The following is a 15,956-nucleotide window of genomic DNA, read 5'->3' on the forward strand; positions in this document are numbered from 1 at the left end:
CCGCCCCGGCCACCCACCCTCGGGAAGCAACCGTAGAACAATAGAGAGCGCAGCCAGGCGCCCTGGAGACCGCGCTCGGGGGAGGACGCGCCGCCGCCGCGGATGCCGCCGCCGCCTCCCGGGGTGGCGCGCGCCGCTGGGGCCAGGCGCGGGCGAGGGTGCGCGGCGGGGTAGGGGGCGCGGCGGGGGGCGCGCGCGCGGGCCCGGGGAGCTCGCGGGGAGAGCCCGGCGCTCTGCGCGGCGCGGCTGGCTTCGGCTCCGCTCCCGCCCCTCCTCGGCGCGCTCGCCCTCGCCTCGGCTCGCCGCTCGCGTTCGCTGGGGGCTCCCAGAAAGATGCTCACCGGCAACGGCTAGGGGAGCGAGGTTCCAGCCACATGTTTGCGTCCTCGGGGGCCGGAGCCCGCCAGCCCTCGCGGATCCCGGCTCGCAGCCAGCCCGCGGCCGCTGCCGTCGCTAGCGCCGAGCGGCTCGGGTGAGTAGCGGCGTGGCTGCGGGCGGCGCGGGGCACGGCTCCCCCGCGGTCCACGGCCCCGGCTCGCCAAGATGCGGTTGCGAGAAGTAGTGCTGCGGCTGGGGCAGGAGGAAAAAAAGGAAGCCGGGTCGGAAAATCCGGAAAGACTGCGGGAAGGGTTTGCCGGGGCATTTGTTGCAGCCAGGCTGGCGGTCTCCACTGTGTGGGATTTTTTTTTTTTTTTAAACATGATGTGGTGTGGGGTTTTCCCCCTCGGGTTGGGCGCATTTTCCCTTTCTTTTCCTCCTCTTCAGGGTTGCGAGGAGTTTGAAGCGATAAATTGCCGGATGTCTTTCCAAATGGTTTGACTTTCACGAGTCGATATTTTCCAAAGGTCATTTGTCTTCAATATTAAAAAGCCACGCCAGCCCATGTAATTTCCAGGTGCGCTTTGAGTCACCTTTCAGGAGTAGCAGGAAAAAATAGACACTGGAAGGGTTGGTGTTGAGCGTACCGTCTCTCCGCATATTTTTTATACATTGATGAATCGAAGGGGAAAGTGGGTTTGGACTTTTCAGTGCTACCTACGCCTTGGAGAGCTGTATTAGAGCAGCAGAGACTGCAATTTGCTGTTTTCATGAAGGTCGGATCAACATTTCCATAGAAATCCGAATTTCCGTGGTTGTAACTTGGATGTAATTTTACTCCGGGCTAAAACTTGCCAAAGGCAAAACAAGGTGTTATTTTTATAAGGATGCTGCCAACACCGCGGGTTTTTTGTTTTTTTGTTTTTTTCCTCCTCCAGGAAAACCAGCGGTCTACAAACCTGAGCCCTGAAAACAAATGGTCAGCTCAGGAAGGCTTTGCATTTTCAGTGATTGGTTAGGAAAGCTAGTCCTGGCTGCAGTTATCATTTCTCTTCTCTGAACGTCTGAGATGTTAGTTTTAGGAGGCTGGAAATTCAGTGCCAGTGCTGCAGATATGCACCCAACACGTTGTATCAGTAGATGGGAGGCATGTGAACTTTGGGGTCCTTAATGATTCTTAAGCACTCACTAGAATAGAATACTTGCTATGTAGACTCTTGTATTTGGGAAAACAGTATTAAGGCAAACAATGTTGAAAGGGCACCATGAAGAGTTTAAGTACAACTTAAAGACTTTTCTCATTGTTGACACAAGTTACCAAGGGAGTCTTTCATTCTCTCTGGGAGTCTTTACAATGGAGTAGATTCACGTTGAAGTTTGGAGCCGGTTCGGAGCTGCTCTGGAGCTGGAAGGAAGAGAGGAAAGGAGAATAGAAAACCTCCCAAAGATTCCTTCCAAACTGTGTTTTTTGTACTCAGCAGATGAGCTTGGACAAAGATGCCAGTGGTGTCTGGGTTATTTGAGTCTATGGTGTTGATGGCTCTGTGACAAAATAGGCTCTAATGACTGGTGCTGGCATTATTCCACTGTAAAGGCTTCCATTGTCATTCCATCCTGTCACAGAATAGTGCTTGGTGAGATGGCAGTAATCCTCCTGGACTCAGAGAAAGGAGTAACTGGTACAAATGCAATGAAAACAGATGCATGCTACCTGAGAGACTTAGTGACGTGTCATTAAAAAAAAAAAAAATGTTACAAAGACTTTTTTTTAAACTTCAGAGTGCAGGGGGAAATTATGATGTTGGAAAAAGCAGTGAAGAGCCAGTGCTCCTTGTTCAAGGAGAGGAACTTTCTCCTGTAGTTGCTGATTGCCAAAACTTAATTTTACTGCATTGGAGTTGCTTTGCTTGATGCTCTCTGGCACTTCTCGTAGAAGAAACATTTTTTCCTTAATCAGTGACAGGAGAGTGCTAGTATAGCTGTGTATTAGGAAGGAGAGACCCTATATTGCTACAGTTGTATCTTGCCTCTACTTAGAGTTAAATCTCCATTAAAATAATTTTGAAATACAGAGCATGGTACAATATTTAATAAGATATTGGTGCGTAACTGGTTTTTAAGAAAACTTTGTAAGTGCATTTATATGTCAGCAATTTAAAATTATATTCACTAGACAATTGTACAATAAAAGTTTGCAAGTTTAAATTTGTATACGTGTACTGAATTCTCATACATTTTTGTCTATTAATTTATCCCATCTGGTATAGTTGGTCTGAAATGTTAGGAAACGGCTTTCCTTAACATAGTAATATTTCTTTAGTTAGTATACGTATTCTAAATAGGGTAAAAATTAGCAGACTTTGTATAGGAAAGGCATTCCTGCAAGTCATTTGTTATTGTCCTCTTTTAAAGGATAATATATTTTCCAGTATATTATTAAATCATTCTCATTGCATCATTCATCGAATAAGCATTTTTGAGCACCAAGCATTTTCTAGGAGGTTTGTCCTTTCTCTAAATGGAAGGCAGATGTGTTCTCTAAATATTATATTGAAATAAATCTTTTTGGCATTGTCAGTGTATAGCATCGGCCGTCTGTAGAAACACCAGGTAGGGTTTACCGATGTCCCTATTTCTGACCAGATGCTGATGTCAACATATGTCACATTAATATCCATCAAGCCAGTTAATGTCCCAGGAGGAATGAACAATTAGCACAATTAATGAGGAGCTCTGCTTGATTAAACTCATTAATGGTCATGAGTAAACTATTTGTATTACCGTAGGTATGTTTGATTTTTACACATTTTGGATTTATAGCAGTAACTCAGATCTAGCATTTACAAGTGCCGCTTCCAGTAATCATAGTACAAGGTCTTCCACGGGCCACCAGTAATTAGCACAAGTGTGAACAGAATCCAGATTTATTAATTGGTTAACCGTTAGGTTTTTTTGTTTGTTTGTTTGTTTTTCTTTCATGAACAGTAGCCAGTAACAAAGCACGAATGTTTGCCATGAAGTTTAATAGCAGTGTATATGAATAAGCCTTGGGAAAAATGTGGCATGCATATTTCTTTGAGTAAAAAATTACATTAGCCGTGATGTCTTTACTCTTGTATTAATATTTGATTTCTTTAAAATGACTGTTTTCAAAGTGCAGCGCTGTCAATATATTTAATAATTTGCTGGAGGAAGAATATTTACATGAGTGCATTTATCTTCCCACATATCTGTCAATAATGCATTGTTCCAGAAATCTCTTTTTATGTAGATGGAATTTTCATGTAAAAATTAACCTTTCTTGTAATTCTGCTGTGAGGTGAAAACCATTCTTGTTCATCTGATTTTTCCTTTCTGTTCACGAAATCATGAGGTGGTTTTTTTTTTAGAAGTCAAAATATGATTAAGCTGAGTCATTTTTTTTCCTTTAAAAATTGTGTGAATAGCTTGTTTAGATGAAAATCCAAAATTAATTCCCTTGTAAAAATGTTTATGTTTAGCCAGTATCTCTCGAGTCTCATATTTACAGAGCAAAGACTTACTGGGAGTTTTCTCATATGGAAGTAGGAAGAAATGCAGAGAAAATCAATGCAGGGTTTGAACTGGAAGAAGCAAAAATGCATGGTCTGATCCTCTCTGTTACTAAATGCTTTGTAGTGTGTTTTTAGGTAAATCTCAAAACAGCATTATTCTGTAAATAGCTTTTATGCATACATCTCCTTGGGGTTGGAGTTAATGTAACTAAACTGAAATTACTAACTTCACAGGACTCACTGCAGGAACAGGATCTGGAAATCCAGTGGTTACACTGAGAGGGTCCTTAATACCCATTTTTACCACGCTCCAGCACGTCTGTAAGTGTAGACAGCCCCCTCTGAAGCACATGGCAATCGTGGGTGACCCCAGCACCGTCTCAGCCCTGCTTGGCCATGTTTTAGGTGGTACTCAGTTCTGTAGCTCTCATAGCATTGATCGGGGCTAGGTTTTGTGACCATGTTACAACTAACACACTTGGCAAAAGAAAACTGTATTTGAAGACTGAGCGTCGTGTCATTTTCACACATTTTGGTTAGAACGGTTTAGGTAACCATAAGTTTTAATGGTCTGGTTTTGGTTTCCATTAAGACTTGAGAGGGACTTGCACATAGTTGTAATCGCAACAGGTGGTATGTTTTGTGTTGTGTGATATTCCTATAAGTCTGGTTTCCTGCGATTTAGACATCATGGCCATTTTGTAGTAATTTTTCTGGAAGTATAAAGTGTAACGCTAAAAATAAGCTGCTTCTCTTTCTCTTTATGATTCATTTCTTCAGAAAAGACTTGCAGACCGTACGCAGCATCTCTTGGCTCTTAATACATTTTTTTTCTGTCTTAACTGTCAATTTAGTGTAAAAACAATTGGTTCAAATTGTTTTCTAGTAGCGTAGCTTTCCCTCCGGAGTGGAAGGTGTGGCATTACCTCCTAAATAGCTCCCAAGGGTTGGTGGGTAGCATTGCTCTTGATATGCACGATGCTATTTATTTCACCCTACTGGCAGATTAGTCATACAAATTCATGCCAAACCAAATTTGGGACAGTGCTTCAAATGAGAAGTAAATAGTCCCTCCCAAGTTTCCACATTATTTACACACTGGCTCTCCCTCCTTTTACCCACCCAGAACTATTCCAAGCCGTCTTGGAAGATGAAAGTGCCCAGGAGCTAACAGGAGAAACTCTTTTTCTTCCCATCTTCTCCCAACCACCCATCACGGACTTTTTGTCTCCTCTCATTCACTGCTCTTGGCTCAGGTATCTTTCAAATCACACAGCCTCTCTAATCCCTTTCCTTAGTTTTCTCTCTCCTAATACCTCCAGAAATCTCTCTGGTATTCCCTTTTTTACATTCTTGATACAAGCAGTGACTCACATCGGGGCTGCTAAGTATTCACGGGTGGAATAGTGATATGTCCGTTATCAAAGGAGCTGAAAACTATACATTTTAAAGTGAATTATAGGAATGAAAAACCAGGACCAAAAAGCTCTACAGCCTTGAAAATGATCTGAAGCCCCCGGCAGAACATCCATAAATGTCTCCACCGAAGTGAAAGATAAATAATAATGGTAATTTGTTTAGATTTAAATAAAATATTTCTTTTGAAGTGTATGCCCATGATATTTCCTTAATTTATCGTGTTGTTATTCTAGTATTTTTGTTGTGGCTCTACAAAGTTTTAGCCCATATGGCTCCAGCAGACATTTGTGGGCTAACCTTGGTATTTAATTATTGTTCATACTGTGGCTTAGGTGAAGGAACTTGCAGTCTGAATTCTAAACAACTGGCTTAAAAGACATTTGCAAACACAACCCTCCTTTTTAAGCCGAGAAACCGTATTTGTGTGCATCCATTCACTTGAGAAATGTTTATGCACTGTCTGCTGTCTTCTAGGCACTGTTCTTAGGGCAGGAAATATAATGATGACCAGAAGAGTCAAGGGCTCTGTTTTGCAGAGCAGATATTTAGTGGGGGAGGGTTGATACGAAACAAGTAAATAAATAAATGGAGGAGATAATCTCAGGTGGTGCTTAAGGGCTGTAAAGGGCACATAGCAGGGCCCAGAGCCTGAGAGTGTTCTGGAGGGGAGGGATGCTACTTTTAAAAAGTTGTTCAGGAGTTCCCGTTGTGGCTCAGTGGTTAACAAACCCGACTGGTATCCATGAAGATGCGGGTTCGATCCCTGACCTTGTGCAGTGGGTTAAGGATCCAGTGTTGCCGTGAGCTATGATATAGGTCACAGACGCAGCTCGGATCCCACGTTGCTGTGGCTGTGGCTGTGGCTGTGGTGTAGGCCAGCAGCTGTAGCTCTGATTGGACCCCTAGCCTGGGAACCTCCATATGCCATGGGTGCAGCCCTAGAAACACGAAAAAAAAAAAAAAAAAAAGTTCAGAGGTCTCCCTAAGAAGGTGTCCTTCAAACAGAGAATGGTGACCAGGAACCAGCTGGGCAGGGAAATCCGGGAAAGGAGCCTTCAGGCAAAGGGACCCATACACCTAAACCCTCTGGGGACAAGCTCAGTGTGTTTGGGTGACAGAGAGCAGTCCAGTGTGGCTGGGTCCTGGCCAACTCAGGCCAGCCTGGCTAGTCATGGCCAAGGGTTCCGGTTTTATTCTAAAAACAACATGAAGCAAATGGGGAATTTGAAGCAGTGGCGTGACAGCTTTACCTTTGAAAAGAACACACTGGGTGCTGTGTGAAGACTGGACAAAACTAGGGCCAGAATGGACACCAAAGGACCGCATGGAAAATTCGTATGGTAGTCCAGATGAGAGGAGACAGTGATTTTGACAGTAAACAAAGAGCTGTGGAAAGATTCAGAATATCCAATTCTGGGAAGCTTTTTTGAAGTTCTACAAATATAAGAAAAACAGAGAGAAAAATTGCAACTCTCCATAGTTTTCAACATCCAAAGTAATATCTTGGCATTTTTGAAGGAAAAACAATCCCTGTATTATTTTTGATATTTTAATATTGAATATGTGATCCTAATACACAATTCAGGTGATGCACATAATAAAAATATTAAAATGTCTAAATTACTCTAAATCCCACCATCCAGAAGTGGCCATTTTTAATATTAGGCTAATATCATTTAAAGCATCTTTCTATGCATGTATACAGAAGGATTGATAAATGGATATGGAAAGAGAAAGAACTACTTTTATAACAATGGAATCAGACTGGAGATGTGTTTTTTTGGCCATACCATGACATATGGAAGTTCCTGGCCCAGAGATCAAATCCAGACCACAGCCACAGCCTGTGCTGTAGCTGCAGCAACACCGGATCCTTAACCCACTTCACCAGGCCAAGGGTTGAACCCATGCCTCAGCAGCAACCCAAGCCATGGCAGAGACAACACCAGATCCTTAACCTACTGTGTCGCAGTGGAAACTCCCTGGAGATGCTATTTATAAATTAAAAAATACTGAAACGTGTTTTATTACATTTCACAGCATAAAAATGGAAGTTATAAAGCTAAATTGTTGAACTTCAAACAAAAGTCTCCTTACTACAAGTTATTTTGTAAAAGATGTTCTGTTATGCCTAAGAGAAATGGTTATGATTAATGGTTATTTAATGGTTATGTTTAAGAAAAATGAATGTATTACGCGGTTTGAGCAGGAATAGATTAAGATTTTATAGGACGGTTATACAAGTTTGGACTCTTCAAGAAAGCAGAGTTGGAGTTCCCGTCGTGGCACAGTGGAAACGAATCCAACTAGGAACCAAGAGGTTGCAAGTTCAAACCCTGGCCTCGCTCAGTGGGTTAAGGATCTGGCGTTGCCGTGAGCTGTGGTGTAGTGCAGACGTGGCTTGGATCCTGAGTTGCTGTGGCTTTGGTATAGGCCAGCAGGCAACAGCTCTGATTTGACCCCTAGCCTGGGAATCTCCATATGCCGTGGTGCGGCCCTAAAAGGACAAAAGACAAAAAAAAAAAAAAAAAGCAGAGTTTATTTTACAAAAACAGGATCATATGCTGTGACCCCTCCCAGAGCCTGGGAAAAAGCAAATCACCCATGTTAGGTGAAGGGCCTTGAAACTTAAGTAGCTTTATAGTAAATCCACCTTGGGGTTGGAATCGTTATGCTTTTTAAACTACATGTTCCAATTTTAAATGCATTATCGCCTCCTTCTTCTCCTCAGCTAATAATGTTAATTAATTTATATTGATCATGTTATAAGACTTTCTGTTCTGTAATCATCAAATCATACTTGCTAAGCTTATTTAATATAAATTTTTCTATTAAAATAGACCCAGTGTTTCCCAGTCCTTTAATATAGCTTCCCCGTGTCTAAATGAGTTCTTTGATTCAGCTCTTAGTTGCCTGGATGTCATTGTCAATTATTTTTGGTTGTTATTTCAAGAAAGGCTTGTAGCTACTGAGGTTTTGTTTGGGGGGCTTTTTTTAATGTTTGAGGGTGTCTTTCTGTGACTTTTATAATTGAACAACATCAAGGCTGAGTGTAATATTCTTGTGCTTTTTTGTTTGTTTTGTATTGTTTTGTTATTAGCTTTTACATTTAGGTCTTTGATAGTTTTTTGTTTTGGGTTTTTTTTTTTGTCTTTGTGTCTTTTCTAGGGCCACACCCACGACATATGGAGGTTCCCAGGCTAAGGGTCTAATGGGAGCTGTAGCTGCTGGCCTACACCACAGCCACAGCAAAGGCCAGATCCAAGCTGCGTCTGCGACCTGCACCACAGCTCATGGCAACGCCGGATCCTTAACCCACCGAGCGAGGCCAGGGATCGAACCCACAACCTCACGGTTCCTAGTCAGATTCGTTCCTGCTGTGCCACGACGGGAACTCCATATTCTTGTGTTAAACTCTCTCTCTCTCTTACAGTTTTGCTGCCATTACTCTACTATTAAATAGCATTCACATTACTGTGCAGTCTGAAGCCACCCTTTGTAGGTAATTTGCTTTTCTTGCTGAATCCCAAAGAATTCTTTCTTTATCCTCATAGCTTAGTAGCCTAGCTGGAATATATCTTGTTAAATGTTCTGAGTCGGAATTTTCTGCAATACAATGTGCTCTTTAAATCTGCTGATATTGTAGCATGTCTTTTATTATACCTTTTATTCCATTTGTATTGTTACCTACTTCCGGGCCATCAATTATCCTTATTTTGTTTTTGTGTGTTTTTGTTTTGGACCACACCCGTAAGCATATGGAAGTTCCCTGGTCCAGGATGGAGCCTGCACCATAGCTGCAGCGGCAATGCCAGGTCCTTAACCCACTCCACTCATCCTTTTTGGAGCATCATTGTCTCTCTTCCGTATCTCTCATTTCTTTATAATGTAATCTTTTGTCATTTTCATCTGCATTCACAGTATGTCAGTCCTTTCCTCTGTGTTAGTAATTCAGTTTTCAGAAGTACTCTTTCTCGATGTTTCTCATCTATTGATTGATTCTAAAATGATGCTCTTCAGTCCTTAAATAGTTTCATTAGGGCCACAATCTCTCTTTTCATCTTATCCAAATTGTTTCATTATTCTGTCTTCAGCTTCAGTTTTACTGAAATTATTCTTCTATGGTGGAAAGTTTGTGTGAGGATTCCCTTTTTATTTGAATAAATTTCTTCTAGATTTAGTTCCCTTTGCTGTGACCTTCATGTTTAATATTCTCTCCTCCTTCTCTCCCTTCCTCTTCTCTCCCTCCTTCCTTTCATCCTCTTTTTCTCTCCTTCCTCCCTTCCTTGCGTATCTGCCATGCTATTTTTTTTTTCATCTTGCTGGTGCTTGGGGAGCTTTGCCCAGACGTGGTGTAAAAAACTGCTTAAATCACTTCCCGCCTTTTGGGGGGACCAGTTTGATTTTTTTTTTTTCTTGGAACTGTGTTTTACTGCCTAGATCTGTCCACTTTTCTGAAGTGTGAGGAAATTGCAAAGAGAAGTGGAACTTGGAGAGAGAGGTAGCTCATGCCATCTGCAACCTTGATTCGATCTCCAGGCCTGTGCCTTCTCAGGTTTTGCTGAATGTCTGTATTATCTGCTTCCTTTCACCAAACTGGGAGGGGATGGGTCGGAGAGACCAAAGACAGACTTTTTAAAAGGTTTCCCGGGATGCTGTGGCGTGGGTTCCATCTCTGGCCCAGGAACTTCCACATGCCCCGGACACAGCCAAAAAAACAAAGATAGAAGATTTCACGTGACCTGGGGCTCCTGCGTTTTCCTCCTCACGGTGGGCAGCCCTGGAGTCTCTGTTCCGTGGAGTCAGCCCTTTGCTCCCTTTCTGTTATTTAGCATGTTGCTGGCACCCCTTAGTAGGGAGCGGGAACGGATAAGGATACTCACCGAGTGTGTACTTTCTCTAAATTTAGGGTTACTAGTGAGAATTCTCAGAATTTTGTGGACTCACCTCTCTGGGGAGTGAGAACGGGGTTGGGAACCAGGCAAAACTGAGCCTCTTTATCCTGCCCCAGAATCTTCGGTTTCTTTCCTTGGCTGTCGGTGCTGAAGTGTATTCATATTTGTTTCTGTTCCTTTCTTTGAATGGTTACTGTTGGTATTTTTTTCTTACTGCTTACTATTTTTTTCACTTGTTGTGAGGTAACTAGGAAGGGAAGTTCTGTAAGACAGTTTAAATTTGCCATTTTAAATCAGACTCGGGGATGCATTCTGGAGAGAGAACATAGATGTCTTACCGACGAATTAATTTGAAGGATGAAGGGAAGGGAAGAATTATGGATGATGCCTAAACGCTTGGCCTTAGCACCTGGGCGGGTGATGAGCAGATTGGGCTGGTGGTGGGAGAAGAAATCAATAGTCCTGTTTTAAGCATTTTAAATCTAAGAAACTTGATATCCATGTGGAAATGTCAAGCAGGTGGTTGGGTCTTCTAGTCTGAAACTCAGACGAAAGATGCTCAGCATATGAGTGGTACCTAAAAGCATGTGCACCTAGGGAGAGAGAATGTCAATATTGGGAATATGCACTAATCAAGATGTGTCCATGCACGGACTCTTTAGGCTCAGTGTAAACGCTTCTTAATCGAACAAATGTCTGAAATCTTAAAGTAGAAATGTATCAGGTTAAGGTCTGGTATGAATTAGTGAGAAATGTGGATCAAGGAACTTTTTTTTTTTTTTTTTTTTGCTTTTTTAGAGCCACACTCGAGGCATATGGAGAGTCCCAGGCTAGGGGTCGAATCAGAGCTGTAGCTGCCGACCTACACCGCAGCTCACCACAATGCCAGATCCTTAACCTACTGAGCAAGGGCAGGGATCAAACCTGCATCCTCATGGATTCTAGTCTGACTCGTTAACCACTGAACCACGATGGGAACTCCAAGGAACGTTCTGAAAGGTGGGAAATTTTATACTTCTAGATCTATCTTCGCAGTAAGCCAGTTAAGCGTGGCCTTTCAAAGATTGTTTAAACTTACCTTTTAGCTCTTAGCACATCCATTGTATGATAAAGATTTGATTTTAAACAAAGCTGTAAATTCATATGATTTATGAAGACTCCATTTTTTTTCTGTTTTCAAAGTGAATCTGTATATACATTTTTATTTAATACATACCTTTACAATTAAAATATAGCTTTTGCTCATGGAAGATTACAGTGTACATTTTAAAGCACTGCTGTATTTTGAGGCAATATGCTTAATGAAAAGAACACTGTTCTGGGGATTGGGAAACAGATTCTAGATCCAGTTCCGCCAGTCATAATGACAACAATTAAAACAAATAACAGGAACGAACACATGTAATCCTTTCTATGTGACGGGCCCTGTTCTAAGCATTTGATGTATATTTGCTTTTTTAAGATGTTGTGTAGTCACACAGCTTTCAGCTACTTCATCTCCCAGGACTTTAGGCTCCTCATTTGAAAGCCCATCTTCCCTCTGGCTCTGAAATTCAGGATGATTTATCGTAAATTATACGATTTTATCAAGAAACAGAAAAATGTCTTAATGATCTTCTTAAACGGAACAAATGGAACTAGACTCTTTTCTCGGCTAGGGAGGATGAACCATTCTGGAACAAAAGGTTAACCAGCGTGAGGAATAAACTATGGAGATTTTGGTCGACTAGGAGGGCATCTCAAACATACCTCCCCTCATGCTTTTGATCACGCTCTTTCAAATGTCATCCTCTCCCCTAGGTCACACCTGTCCCTTTGTCCTTGCAGCCCTTCCGTTAGAAATAATCCAGCCCTTCTCTGAACTCTCAGTTGTTTGTGCCTTGGGTATAGGGGCTGGCGTACATGGGCTGTCTTCTCTGTGAGACGCTAAGCTCTCTGCAGACAGGGACAGTGACCTTAGGACATTGTTCATTACTTTTTAAATTTGCTTCTTATGTATGCGGGGAGAGTACCTGGAGAAAATAAAATCCAGGCTTTTCTCTGCCAAGTGAAATAATTTTACTCAGACTAAAAGTGTGATGTTTAATAAGAGACATGGACCTAGGCCTGAAGACCTGAGTCCCAGCTATGTCGCTCACACCCTGTGTGACCTTCAGCGGGCCACTCTCTCAGCTCGGCCCCCTCTCACTTGGGGATGTCAGCGTGTGTATTCCCTGGGTTACAGAGCCGTGCGCGTTGGATGAGACAATGCCTGCGCAGTATATGTTTAAAGGAAAAACACTGCAAACGTATAAAACATTTCCATTCTTCTCAAGCAACCTGAGAGGTGCGTGGCCAGGTATCTTCAATTCTCAGAAACACTGGGTTTGTGATCCACTGCCCTCTCCTAAAACCCACACCCCAAACTCAGTTCTGTCCTCATTGATTTTGAGTGACTGTGATTTATTTAGCACACTTAAGGCAGACTGCATCTTAAATCAAAGACGGGCTTGGTAGTAATGTGAGAATGAGTCAAACACCAATGAAAACAATAGTGGATTCTACTCCCAAGTACTTCGTGTATAGCTTCATTCTGTCTTAATGATGCTTCTTTATATTAATTCCTTGTAATAATTCAAAGAGCTTTTTTTGAGTTGTGTCTCTGTCTGCACAAATAGAATTCAAAGCATCATGTTATATCAGCACAGGAGTGCCCTGTAAGCAGTGGGTTCAGGGTACCGTGAAGTCCTTGGCAGTACCAGCTGTCTCTGCCCATAGAACAATCTCTGCTTATTTCCGAGGGGCATGTGGTTTCCTTTCTCACACAGCCGTGGTCGTCAGGCTGTGACCAGTCTGTCTGTGGAACTGCTTGCACCCTGGGATCTGAAGAGTGGCCACGTGCTGAGTTTTGTAAACCTAAGAAGTCAAATGATTTGTCTAATCGCCTGTTTCTCTCAAAGAGAGAGTTTTGCACAGAGAGTTCTGAATCCAGATCTTTAGCAAAATTGAAACACAGTTTGGATTAGACAGCAAGCCAGACTCCCCAGATGATAGAAATGCAATGCATCAAGCTTTTTATATGAAATATAAGAATTAATTGGGATCTCCGACAATGGGCTAATTACTCAGAACAGTGTAATTGTATTTTAGACAAACAAGCATCGCCCTTTCAATAAACGAAAATCAGTACAGAAGATCTTGTTTGAATTTCTTTACCTGTGAAATAATTTAAATAAAAAATGAGTAATGTATAGTGATTCTTTAAAAAAAACTGTACAGAGCATTTTTGCTCTTGACTACCTCAAATCATAAATCTAGGTAGTGACTGTTTTCATTACTGCATGGTATTTCAAAATGTAGGCCGTGCATGCATCTAAAATAGTTCAGAATTGCACCTTAATATATACTTTGCCTTATTAACATCTTAATATGGCATCTTATGAACATTCTCTTTACCTAAAAAATAAGGTGGTTTTGGTTTGGTTTGGTTTGGTTTTGCAGTATGGCGGTTACTTGCCCAGTTGCTAGGTAACAAGGCAGATCTCTGTAGCTTTATCTGAACACACAGCAGATGATTTTTCGTGACAATTATTTATATCCAGTATATTAAAGTATGCTGTATTGGTAATGATTAAACTGTTGATGTACCCACAGTGCATTTGTAAGAAAGTGTGCAGTAATTCACCAAGTTGTTTTGTTCTAATCTTTTTCAAAAGCAATTATTAATATTCGCCACTAAGAATGGACAGTTTTTTAGCAAAGCAGCAGTAGCTAGATTGTTTATTTGAAAATCCTTCCAGCTGGCTGATCACAATCAAAAAGCCCTGCCACACCTTTCTAATTAATTATACTGCATGTCATCTGAGAAGGGATGTTTTTCTTCTTCTGTGGCATCCATTCATGTGTTTTGAAGTTTGAATTTTGTGAAAGTTGATATGATGATATCACTTGTCAAGGATCCTTGTACTATAATCATTCAGGAGATCCAGCTCTACACGGAGAAGTAGCAGTTGATTTAGAAGTATGTAGAAGAATTCTTATTTAAAATATGAACCAAATTTATTCATTTTTTGTCTTTTGGTACAGAGCAGAGAAATCACAGCCACCTGTCACCAATGTTATATAATCAGCAATGGTGTCTTGTTAGAGATCTTTTAACAAAAGTTACCATTAAAGAAGAGATCTGCAGTTTAAGTATTATGACCAGTAAATTTCCGGGGTAAGGAAGGAAAAAAATAATCTCTTTCCACTCTCTGTGCATTTTCTTCCTAATATTTGCCTTTAATTAGACAGACTTATTTGCATGACTGCTTCTTCATATATGCCGGGAACCATGTGGAGTATATGCTTGTTCCAAATTCATTTTCTGCCCATCACTTATATTGTTAAATATAGATCATTATTAGATAGTATTTATGCATTGAATTCATAGTCATTTGTCACAGTCTTTTTTATAGCTAATCAATTAAATTCACCCTAGCCTCATATCCTTTTGTTTTGTTTTGTTTTGTTTTATTTATTTGTTTCTTTTTTTACAGTTTTATTAAAGCATGGTGGATTTATGTTGTGATAATTTTGCTGTACAACAAAGTGATTTAGTTATACATGTACACACATCCATTCTTTCTCGGATTCTTTTCCCCTAGAGATGATCGCAGAATGTTGGATGGAGTTCCCTGTGTCACAGTCTTTCTAAACTATAAGTCGAAAGGTGATTTTTTGACCATAACGGAGAAAATGAATTTGTTGAACATTGCGCTTTTGTGATAGAATGGCTGTAATTAACCTATAAACTATAGGATGATTAGAAATTATGATAGTTTCCTTTACAGCATAAGAAATATCACAACAGGTAATGTTAGGGTTCAGGTTAGTCTTAAAAGATTTAGTTTATTCACGGTAACCCTGTCTTTACAAGTCAGTACACCAGGAAACTAGTTTATATTGAAACTAGTTTATTATGGAAAATTGCACTATAATAATACCTACTAATTAAATGTCTGCCTTCAGTAAAACACAGTTCTTGCTGCCTGGAAGCTATAAAAGCCACCTGGAATGGTTTATTACTGTGAATTTCTGTGGTCTTAAGTAAACCTCAGGCAAGGCATATATTTTATTGACTGTGGACTGAAGGCCTGAGCAATTTATAAGACAATTTAACAATAATTTATTTGACTTCTTACAGTGTTCAGTTATCACTTGTGGCATTTAAATACCAAAAGTGAAGTGGAAATCAGCCCTCTGGTTTTTTTCCTCACTTCCATATTCGCAGTGACATACAGGTTTGCCTCGTTTTTAGAAAACATACTGTTATGCAAGCCATCATTTATTATACAAAATTTTAAAAATCATTTCAGGCAGGAAGTCAAAGCAGATGTCTGTTTGCCATGTAACAGTATTTCTCTCCTTATAAGGGAATTTACTGCAAGATTTCATTAGGGTTTTTTATCTTTCTCTTTGTAATTTTGGGAAAAACAAGAAAGAAACAGCTGTGTTTATCCAGAACTTTTAGGAACTTTTCCATCTTGTTAAGCTAGGTAAACTTGTGAATTCCAGTTAAGGTTGATTTATTTCATATTCCTATTTTTGATTGGTGTGTTGTTACCAAAATCCAGCTCCATGTGACTGCTGCCTTCCTTTGTGTCGTGTTTTAGACACGTTATTTAAATGGACTTTCTTTATCATCATATGTGTCTTTTGTGGTTATTGTTGCTAAATCATTTTAATGGGAATCTCCTCTCTCCCTCCCTCTCTCTCTCTCTCCCGATTCCTTCCTTTCCTCCCTCCCCCATTCCCTCCCTTCCTCCCTCTC

At 40.9% G+C, this 15,956-nt stretch overlaps 1 protein-coding gene across 26 annotated transcripts in view; it reads left to right on the plus strand.

Moving 5' to 3' along the window:
* The window catches only part of ANKS1B (ankyrin repeat and sterile alpha motif domain containing 1B), a 1,068,238-nt gene that overhangs the window by 906,624 nt on the left and 145,658 nt on the right, over positions 1 to 15,956 (plus strand). For 2 of the 26 annotated variants that reach the window (XM_021093017.1, XM_021093020.1), the window contains exon 1: positions 198 to 472. The exons of 23 other annotated variants lie outside the window; for them this stretch is intronic. The gene's annotated coding sequence lies outside the window, so the exon portion shown is untranslated. Of the gene's footprint in view, positions 1 to 196; positions 473 to 15,956 lie in introns of those variants that run through there. One more of the 26 variants, XM_021093015.1, reaches the window with a different exon arrangement.

This window comes from Sus scrofa, chromosome 5 (genome assembly GCF_000003025.6).
Source record: "Sus scrofa isolate TJ Tabasco breed Duroc chromosome 5, Sscrofa11.1, whole genome shotgun sequence".
In the NCBI taxonomy this organism is placed as follows: Eukaryota; Metazoa; Chordata; class Mammalia; order Artiodactyla; family Suidae; genus Sus; species Sus scrofa.